The sequence below is a fragment of the Magnolia sinica genome, chromosome 2 (genome assembly GCF_029962835.1).
Source record: "Magnolia sinica isolate HGM2019 chromosome 2, MsV1, whole genome shotgun sequence".
Lineage (NCBI taxonomy): Eukaryota > Viridiplantae > Streptophyta > Magnoliopsida > Magnoliales > Magnoliaceae > Magnolia > Magnolia sinica.
The window spans coordinates 37120237-37130215 of record NC_080574.1 but is presented as its reverse complement, the minus strand read 5'-3'; positions in this window follow the sequence as shown (position 1 = coordinate 37130215).

The window sequence follows — 9979 nt, the reverse complement described above, 5'->3', positions numbered from 1 at the left end:
AATGTGTGAATGCAATCATCGACCTAAGAAAACATCCAGACGGTCTGTGCCCCGAGAAAAACATTCAGTCAGGCAAATACATACGATAACAATAGATGCTAGTTTGTGCCCCAAGTAAAACATCCAGTCAGGAAATTACATATGTCACGTACAATAGCAATAGATGCTAGTTTGTGCTATGAATGCATGATTAGCCAACTCGTTATTAGTCCAATTACAACCAGCCAATTTAAATAAGCTCACGGTCACTACGGGGAGCTTACAGCCCAGTGTAAACCGACGGTTCGGGCATAGTGTCTCATGACCACCATCCTCGGCCTACGAGGCTACTGCCTTAGGTTGTGTGTAGTACCCATCAACATGTGGTCAATCAATTCAATGTAAAGGGCCACCACCATTGCTGACTGGAACGAAATGTTGAAATCACTAAATATGTTAATTAAAGCATGACGGCATGAATGGTTCAAAGACGAGTAACCAGCGATATTTAAAAGGTTGTGAAGTTCATCCTAAGTTAGTTAGGTGAAACTATACATGGATGGTAAACCCCATAGTCAAATGCCATCAACCAAAACTTCCATGTCCGGGGCCTACTCACATCACAGCTAGTCCAATTGCACCCCAAGCATAGACTCTCCTTTGCTAGAACTCCCCATGGAGAGATTCCAACAATGTGTGTCATAACAGCATAACATCAACATGGATCTTATCATGAATAAGAAATAAGGAACAACACATATATTTCTTTTTCAAATACATACTAACTGAGTTAACACATGACACCTATAATGAGTAACTGATTTAATCATCTGGCTAGTTCAATACACATGTTCAAAGATCTAAGTAAGAAATAAGCAAGGGAGTCATTACTCTAAATAAACATATCATGTAAGTGCAGTCTATTTCCTCACAATTTATCACTAGTCTAACTAACCATTAAATTACTAACTCAACTATTCCTAGTCTAGTCGGGAATGAAAAGCTTAAGGGGAGGAAAATCATCACCAAACAAATAGCAGTATGCCCCTTGATCCGAGTGATCGCGAGTACCTAGTTGTCCAATATCACGAGAGTAGCCTCCTGGAGTCATTCCTAATACAATACTGTCATTAGAAGGCATTCTCATCTATAAAATGAGTACGACTAGAGAGGACTTGGTGATTAAGGGAACATGGGCCTGATTCATGATGACCAGACCCACCTATCATATGGTAAGGCCCACAGACTTCTGGTATGACCCACCAACTGAAAGCGCGGCCTGATCGTGCATAGGCCCAAGGGTGGCCGCTAACTTGGGCTGTCCCCAAGCCCATACAGCCCACTAAGGTTTTGTCACGCCCCAAACTCGGAAAACGGGCTCACAAAATTCCCGATCGCCGAATCCGGTGCCGACAGCCTCCGTAGTGCCCCATTCTCGGATTCTGGCACTCTCATGCCAGATTCCGATCCTGGGATCCTACAAGGAGGATTTTCAGTATAATTTTTTTTTTTTATAGAGCATAACCACAAGCATAACTCAGTCACAAAACAACATCACCACATATCCACTATATCGAAAACTTTTAAGTACAATGCAGAAAGGGAAATACAGGGTGATCAAAAGCTTCAAAATAAACTGATGTGCACTCCTGCCTCAGCGCTGCTGCTGTCCAACACTACCTGCACGGTCGTGCATAAGCTTACAAAAGCTTAGAGGGTGCGTGTGTGAGCAATGCATGTGTACAATATCAGAGTAATGCGGAAATATACGATAAGTCCATGAATGCTATCAGCTGTACCAACGCTATATGATGCAAGACATGTATGCTATCGGCCATACCAAGGCCATGCGATGCGAGGCCTATGTGGCCAAATGTCATATGCGAGATGCGAAGCAAGCATGTCAGTCCTCATCAAGTACACATATCAGTACAGTTCCTCTCTGGATATCACCGGGGTCTAATACACTCCACACAGACTGCCTCCTCCCTAGCTGCACAGTCGAACAAGTGGAATAGACCTCACTATCCACCTAACCAGTAGTCTGCCAATACCTACCCGGCTCGTCGATAGCGGACTCATTTACGAGCTGGTCAAACTCAGCCTAGCTTATAGCCCCCTCACTCGGGCGGATAAGGCCACACCCCCTTCCAACCGACCACGAAACAGTGGGAGACGCGGCCTACTGGTATTCGGCACTCGGGCGCTCGTGTATCCACTCGGTCTAGACGTTGAAGCATCTCCTGGTACCAAAAAGGTTCTGGGACTTTCACCCAAGGACATCCTAAGTGCCCACAATACTAGAGCCAATATTTTCGGTATCCGATATGGCCATCCACGATGTGTCTGTGGAGCCACGGCCCTGATGTCGCTAGGGCGTGCAGTGATCAAGTCACACATATGCAAGATGCATGAGTCACACCGTACAATCATGCAGCAATCTCACGCGTACCACGCAATCATGTGGGGCACTCCGTCTCATAAGGAGTCCCGTAAATGTCTCAGTCCAACGGCTTATGCTATGATCAAACATTCCTCATATCAAGCATACAAATGATGCGTATGGGTATGAATCATGGGGCTATACTAAGCATGTTATAAAGTGGTGAACTATCAACAAATGTGGGCCTACTAATGGGCCCTAGGGAGAGTTATAATGCGGACATTTAACCAACATTATTCTTACAACGTGGACGTCAAACCAACATTTCTCCCAAGGCATAACCTGTCATTACACACACTATGGGGGAATCCCTCATTGCAATGTACCCTAAGGACATCCTGTTGGGCCTCGACCCATGGGCCTTATATTCATCAAATGGGCCGCATCATATGGGCCTTTTATAAATCAAGTGGGCCACATCGAAGGGGCCTTATGTACATTGCAATGGGCCATATCCCACGGGCCTTTGAATGTATCACAATGGGCCTTGTAACATGGGCCTCAAATACATTGAATGGGCCCCATCACATGGGCCTTACATGTATACCAAGGTGGGCCACACCAAAATACAAGTGGTGATGATGATTTCCACCATTAAAATCCCTAAGGCCCACCAACAAATATATATTATATAATATAATATATAATATATACAAAATAACATATATAATATAATATATATATATAGATAATAATATATTTATATATACACACACACCACACGCACGCACGCACACAGCACGCACACACAGCAGGGGGTCCCACCGTCCAGGGTGGACGGTGCGGACAAACACATACAGCAAGGTAGGCCCCACCGTCTGTCTGGACGGTGGGTACAACACATACATCTCTGTGGGTCCCATGTGGGGCCCACCATAACGTTTATCTCCCATCCAACCCGTTCACAAGGTCGCACGGGCCTGGAAGAAGAGGAAAAAAATGAATTTCAGCTTGATCCGAAACTTCTATGGCCCATAAAAGGGTTTCAATGGTAGAGTTCAATCACCGCTGTTTTCTTGTAGTGTGGTGAGTCTTGGATCTGGTTGATTTTTGGAGGGGACCCACCTCAAGGGGTGGTCCACCTCATGGACGGCGTGGATACAAAATATACATCATGGTGGGGCCCACATGAGGGGCCGTGGGTCCCTGCACGGACGCCCGCCTACACGCAGCGCCTGCGTCTCTGGCGCTGTCAGCGGCAGCAGTGAAAGCTGCTGCCCTTATATTTTTTTTTTTTTTTTTTTTTGAAAAACCTCTGTTCTCAAGGTTTTGCATACGTGGGGCCCGCATCAGGGAGATCCGAGCTCGCCATCGATCCCCATAGCTCAAGACAAGAAGGATGAGCCCAATATTCAATATATTTTGGTGAATAAAAACAGCAGTTGGATTTTTAACGGTAACCACCACTGTTTCTAGTTACTCGGATCTGCTTCATTTTTCGGCTCAACGCCTAAAATGGACTCAAGAATGGAATGGACGGCATGGATTGTTCTCATACATCAATGTGGGGTCCACACAAGTGGACCACCTCAATAGGGTGTGAACCAAGCTGATATTTGTGCTTTCATTTCAGTCCAGGGACGTCCCTGGGACGGCCTGTGCATAGTGCATGCACAAGGTGGGCCTTGCTCCTGTGGGCCACCAAATGGATGAATGGTAAGGATAAAACATACATTAAGGTGGGGCCCATCCAAGTGGGTCACATGGCCACCCCATCACACACAAAGATAAATAAATAAATAAATAAAAGAGAAGGAGAGAGAGAGATAGAGAGAGAAATGGGACACGCATGATGGAGGGCTCCGCCACTATGAGCCCTCCCTTACAAGCAATCATACATCGAGTGGGTCCCATTGCATGTGGGCCCACCAAATCAAGGATTAACGGTGGAGATCCCTTCTCCACCAAAATGAAAGGTCTAGATGACCCTTTACAAGCTAGAAAATAGACATCATGATGGGGTTCATAGAGAATGGCCCCATCACGGAATGATCATGAAGATCAAGGTGGGCCATCGACCACATCTTAAGGTCCCAAGTGAGATCCATACCATTGATCGGTAGGCCTCACTTGGTCCATCATCAAAACATGAAAAAAAAACCTATCCTATAAGGCACCCACCGTCTGATCTTCTTGGTCCGATGGAAAGCCGACCTCCTTGTGCTTCACTTTGATGGTGGGAGATGAAGATTCAAGGGCTAAGATGGAAGATTTTGGGATGGAAAGTGGGCCACACTACTCACTTCTCTTTTTCTCTCCTTGGAAAAAATGTGGACGTGTGAGGCTTATGGGTTGCTTGGAATTGGTGTGAGAAAAGAGAAAGAGAGAGAGAGAGATAAGGAGAGGTGATGGGTGTGATGGGTGAGTGATGTGAGGTGAGGGATGGGTGAAGTGAGAGGTGGTTTGACTTTGGTGAGAAAAAGCATGGGTTGCTTTACTTGTGGAGAAAGGTGATGTGTACTTGACATGAGGTGATGGATGGGATTGATTGATGGGATTGATTTGACACATTGAAAAGATTCTCTTGGGATTGCAAACGCGCGGCGTTTTCTTCGAAATAAACCCCGGCTCACATCTTCCTGCCAGGGTATCGGATCGGTATAAGAGACGCGGCGTTGGAACCGCGGCGACGGTGCGGTCGCAATGGTACAAGTCTTGTTTTAAGCCGACTCAAATCTACAGCATAGGGCTTAGGGTCGATCGCAACGTCGATTATTCGTCACAGGTCGTCGAAATTCGACAGGAAGGATCGTGGGACTCAATGGAACAGTATGGACTAGGATACGGGTCTTACAGGTTTGGCCTAGGGGCCTCATGGTGTGGCCCACTGACATTCATGGTGTAGCCCACTGAGGCTTTCCTCAAGTGCGGCCCACTTGAATTTTAGACGTGGCCCATCAAAGAGGCCCACCAGCTGTGGCGTGGCCCACTGGATGTGGGTTTCACATGCGATCCACTGAACTTGGATCCCACATGCGGCCCACTGTATAGTGAGGCCCACTAAGTTTCAATTCAGTTGTGGCCTGCCATTGTATAGGTGTGGCCCACCTGTTTTATGTAGGTGCGGCCTACTGTTGCACGAGGTGTGGCCCACCTGTTTTAAATAGGTGCGGCACACGGCCTGGCAGGGTGCAGCCCACTAGAGATTTGAACTCAGGTGCAGCCCACACTAGGGTCCATTCCAGGGCTGATCTCAACCCAATTCTAGGTGGTTGATTCAGGCCCAGATGACAGTCGTGCTTGGACTTGAAATGGTGCTGCAGCTGGGCCCATTTCCAAACCACAACACAGCCCATTTGCGGCTGCTGGCTACCCTCTGCCCAAGCCTAGTTCTCAATCAGCAGCAGGGTCTCGTTGGAGGACTGTTTCTAGCCCGATGTAAGCCCTGCTTGGGGGCTGATTTCGGGTCAATCATAGTCCACTTTCTGCCATACATATGGCCCAAAAAGGGCATGCAAACAAGGCCCAATTGCAAGTCATTCTTGGGCTTGGTTGAGGGTTTTATGAAGGGTTTTCCTCAGGCCAAAACAGGGTTGATCTCAGCCTTTGATTGAGGACCAAACGGGGATCATCTGAAATCTCCCAACTGGCACCACTTGTTAGTGATTTTCAACACCCAACATGGTCCAGTTGGGTCTGATTTTCACTGCCACTTTAGGGCCCGATTACTGCTGGGTTTAAGGCCTAGATGAGAGCCAACTGTGGTCAGTTTTGGGTTTGCTTCAAAGCTCGACTGGGAGCTCAAATCAAATCCCACTGAGAGCTGTTTCCCAGCCCAAGACACAACCCAGAGGAGGACTAGTTTTTGCTGGCATTCAATCCAAAATGCCACCTTTGTTTGGCCTGATTTTTTACCAAAAAACCAACCATAGTTGGGCATGGTTTCAAGCCCAATTTACGGCCATTGTTTGGCCCGGTCCGTCTCAAAATAGAGCCACTATATGGCCTGATTGAAAGCCTGTTTCCAGCTCAAAATAGAGCTCCAACATTACTCAGTTTCGGCCTAACGCATGGCCATAATTTGGCCATTGTTTCAGTTCACAAAGAGTTTGAAGAAAGCCTGCTTCTCGGCCCATACCACAGCCATTAAGAAGGCTAGTTTTGGGGCCAAAATGCGGCTGTTGCTGGTCTGATATCAACCTGAGAACATGGTCATTGCTTGGCCTGTCATCAGCCTGACATGCAACCATCAACCAGCATGGTTCTGGTCTTTGTTAACCGAAATATAGTCATTGATTGGCTTAGCTCCGGCTCACAAGTGCCCTCTTCAGCTTAGCAGAACTATAAGCAGAGACGGTTTACCTAACTCAGCATTGCACCCACACCGCTCACACCTCCTTCTCTATTTTTACCCCCGATTGTGAAGCTGCAGGCCCCACACTGATCCGACTCGGTCCGATCCTTGCACGGACTAGGTCGGAGCAGTGAGAGCTAAGTCCACACGATTGGCTCGTTCCTCACGATTTCTCTCTTTCTCTCACTCTCTTTCTCCTCTCTCCTTCGTGCGAATCCCAAGAGCTACAGGGCTCTTAATATAGCAGTGGGAGAGGTGCTTCCAATGGTCGGATCTCCACGCAGCCAAGGGATGGCCGAGATTTGCCACCCTTTATTTTCCCCCAGAGAGGAAAGTCCTCTCGCATATTTTTCCACCTACACTCCTTGCCTGGCCATTTTTGGCAAAGGCAGGGCATACCTCATTTTGGAAAATGGATGGATGAGATTGCATGATTAGGCCGATCGTGAGCCCACAAACGATCCCTACTTGGCCCTATCACACAGATGTCTCCACGTGTGCTGTGTTGGACAATTGTAACCCATCTCCTTCGTCCGTTTACAAGGGCTCAAAAGCCTATACTGCTTTGATCACGAGGGTCCCACAAAGAAGTTGGACGGTTCGGAGAGTTCGGAAAGTGGCCAGGGTGGGCCACCTATGAGCTCAAAGATCGCCAGTTTGAAACTTTGTTTTGGCAAGAGAACATCTGTTTCTCTTTTTTTTTGCAAAGAGCTCAATCAAAGCTCATTTGACGGAGCCAATAGCTCCAGTGCGCACACAAGTGCATGGGATGCACATGCACATTGTGTGGGGTCCACTGGGATGGTTGCGACGAATCTGATTCATCCAAACATCTTGTAAGTAGCCATTAGGGGTTACTGGCCCATTTTTAGGGCGGACCCGAGGCCCAAGTGGGCCTTACCACACGTCTCAGGCTCCATTTTGCCCCATGACCGCTGATACGATGGTTGGATCCGTTTGATATTAAACTTTAACGACTTATTGTGGACTTAGAGCGTAATGGGCGTTCGATTGGCTATTTTCTCGCCCTCGAAGATTGATCCACCATATATTGCTACAGTTAGTTGGGTTGAAACTATTCAGATTTGAGGTGTCTGGTCAAAGTTACCTTCTAGACTGACATAGGATGCATTCCAGCTTCTGGGGCCTCTGATGGGTGGCCCTTAATGGTGCTTAGAAGTCCCGCCTTGCATAAGTTGAGTTCAAGTTGTTTGATTAATCCGTTCTGATTTAGGTTGATGTAGGTTTAAAAAGGTAACACCCGTGTACCAGAGGTACGGGGTGTTACAATCAAGCACCACGGGAGGAATAACCGTATCCATGTCCTCTGGCTCACCTGAACTAGGCTGGTTCTTCTCTAGCTTACAAATGTCTTCTACATATTGATCTTCAAAGAAAACCACATCTCTACTCCTGACGAGCTTCTTCTCAGTCGAATCCCACAATTTGTAACCGAACTTTCATCATCGTACCTCAAGAACACATACTGCCTGATCTTTATATCGAGCTTGGACCTCCCGTCCTTTGGTATATGAACGGATGCCCTGCATCCAAATACCCTGAGATGACTGCATGATGGATCCTATCTACTCCACACCTTCTCAGGTACCACTACAAGAAATACCCCTTTTAGCGACGAAAATTTTCGTCGCTAAAAGTCAAATTTTCGTAGCTAAATACATTTAGCGACGAAAATTTTCGTCGCCAACTTCGTCGCTAAAAGACCGACGTGCATGGATTTTAACAATTAAAACTTGAAATCGTCACCAAAGCAAGGATTTTAGCAACGAAAACTTTCGTCGCTAAAAAAACTGTACAAGACTTTTAGCAGCGAAAATTTTCGCTGCTAAAAATTCGTTACTTTTAGCGACGAAAAGTTTCGTCGCCATAAAAACTGTACCAGACTTTTAGCAGCGAAAATTTTTGCTGCTAAAAGTATTATTCAGTTTTTAGCGACGAATATTTTCATCGCCAAAAAACATATATAGACTTTTGGCAACGAAAATTTTCGCTGCTAAAAAATTCATTACTTATAGCGATGATAATTTTTCGTGGCAAAAACAACTGTACAAGGCTTTTAGCAGCGAAAATTTTCGCTGCCAAAAGTAGTTCAGTTTTTAGCGACGAATATTTTCGTCGTAAAAAAAAACTATACAAGACTTTTAGCAGCGAAAAGTTTCGCTGCTAAAAATTCGTTCCTTTTTAGCGACGATAATTTTCGTCGTAAAAAAAACTGTACAAGACTTTTAGTAGCGAAAATTTTTGCTGCTAAAAGTAGTTCAGTTTTTAGCGACAAATATTTCGTCACAAAAAAACTATACAAGACTTTTTAGCAGCGAAAATATTCGCTACTAAAAATTCATTCCTTTCTAGCAACGATAATTTTCGTCGATAAAGAACCTTTGCATGACCTTTAGCAGCGAAAGTTTTCGCTGCCAAAAAATTCGTTACACCTTTAGCAATGAAAATTTTCATCGCTAAAAAACTTTAGAAGCCTTTTTAACAGCGAAGATTTTCGCTGCTAAAAATAAATTACAATACTTTTAGCTTCGAAAATTTTCGTTGCTAAAAGTCTTTTTTTTAAAAAAATATACCTCTTAAAATTCCGCACAAAATTCCTGATATACACCTGTTAAGAATATATTTCATCATATTCATCCTGATATACACCTATTATATATATATATTTCATCATATTCACATTCACATCCATCTAATTAAATTAACCCAAACCCAAACATAAACTACATTCATCCAAACATAAACAATCTTATCCGCATCACATTCATTCAAAACTTAACATAATAAACAAATATATAAAAAAATTACACAGATGAAGGCGGAGGCGCTAGGGCATCAGTGGATAAGCGTGCAGCGATAACCTAAAACATCTCCATCATCCGTCGCTGATGCTCCACCCGCATCTCCTCCATCCTCCTCTCTTGCTCCTCCCTCTGCCTCGCCAACTGATCATCCATCCTCCTCTCCTGCTCCTCCCTCTGCCTCGCCAGCTCCTTCTCCATCCTCCTCTCCTGCTCCTCCCTCTGTCTGTCCAGCTGGTCTTTGATGTCATCGACGACGACCCGTAGCTGCTGAACCTCTCTCTCTGCAGTATCAGCTCGGTGTACGGCGTTGTCGCCAACGACGATGGATCGACTGGAGGCAGCTCTAGCGAGTGCCATGAGCTTGGCACCATGGCCAAACCCACGCACATATCCAGAATGGTTGCCAAGCATCTGACTCAGGATCTCTGGCTCACTCCG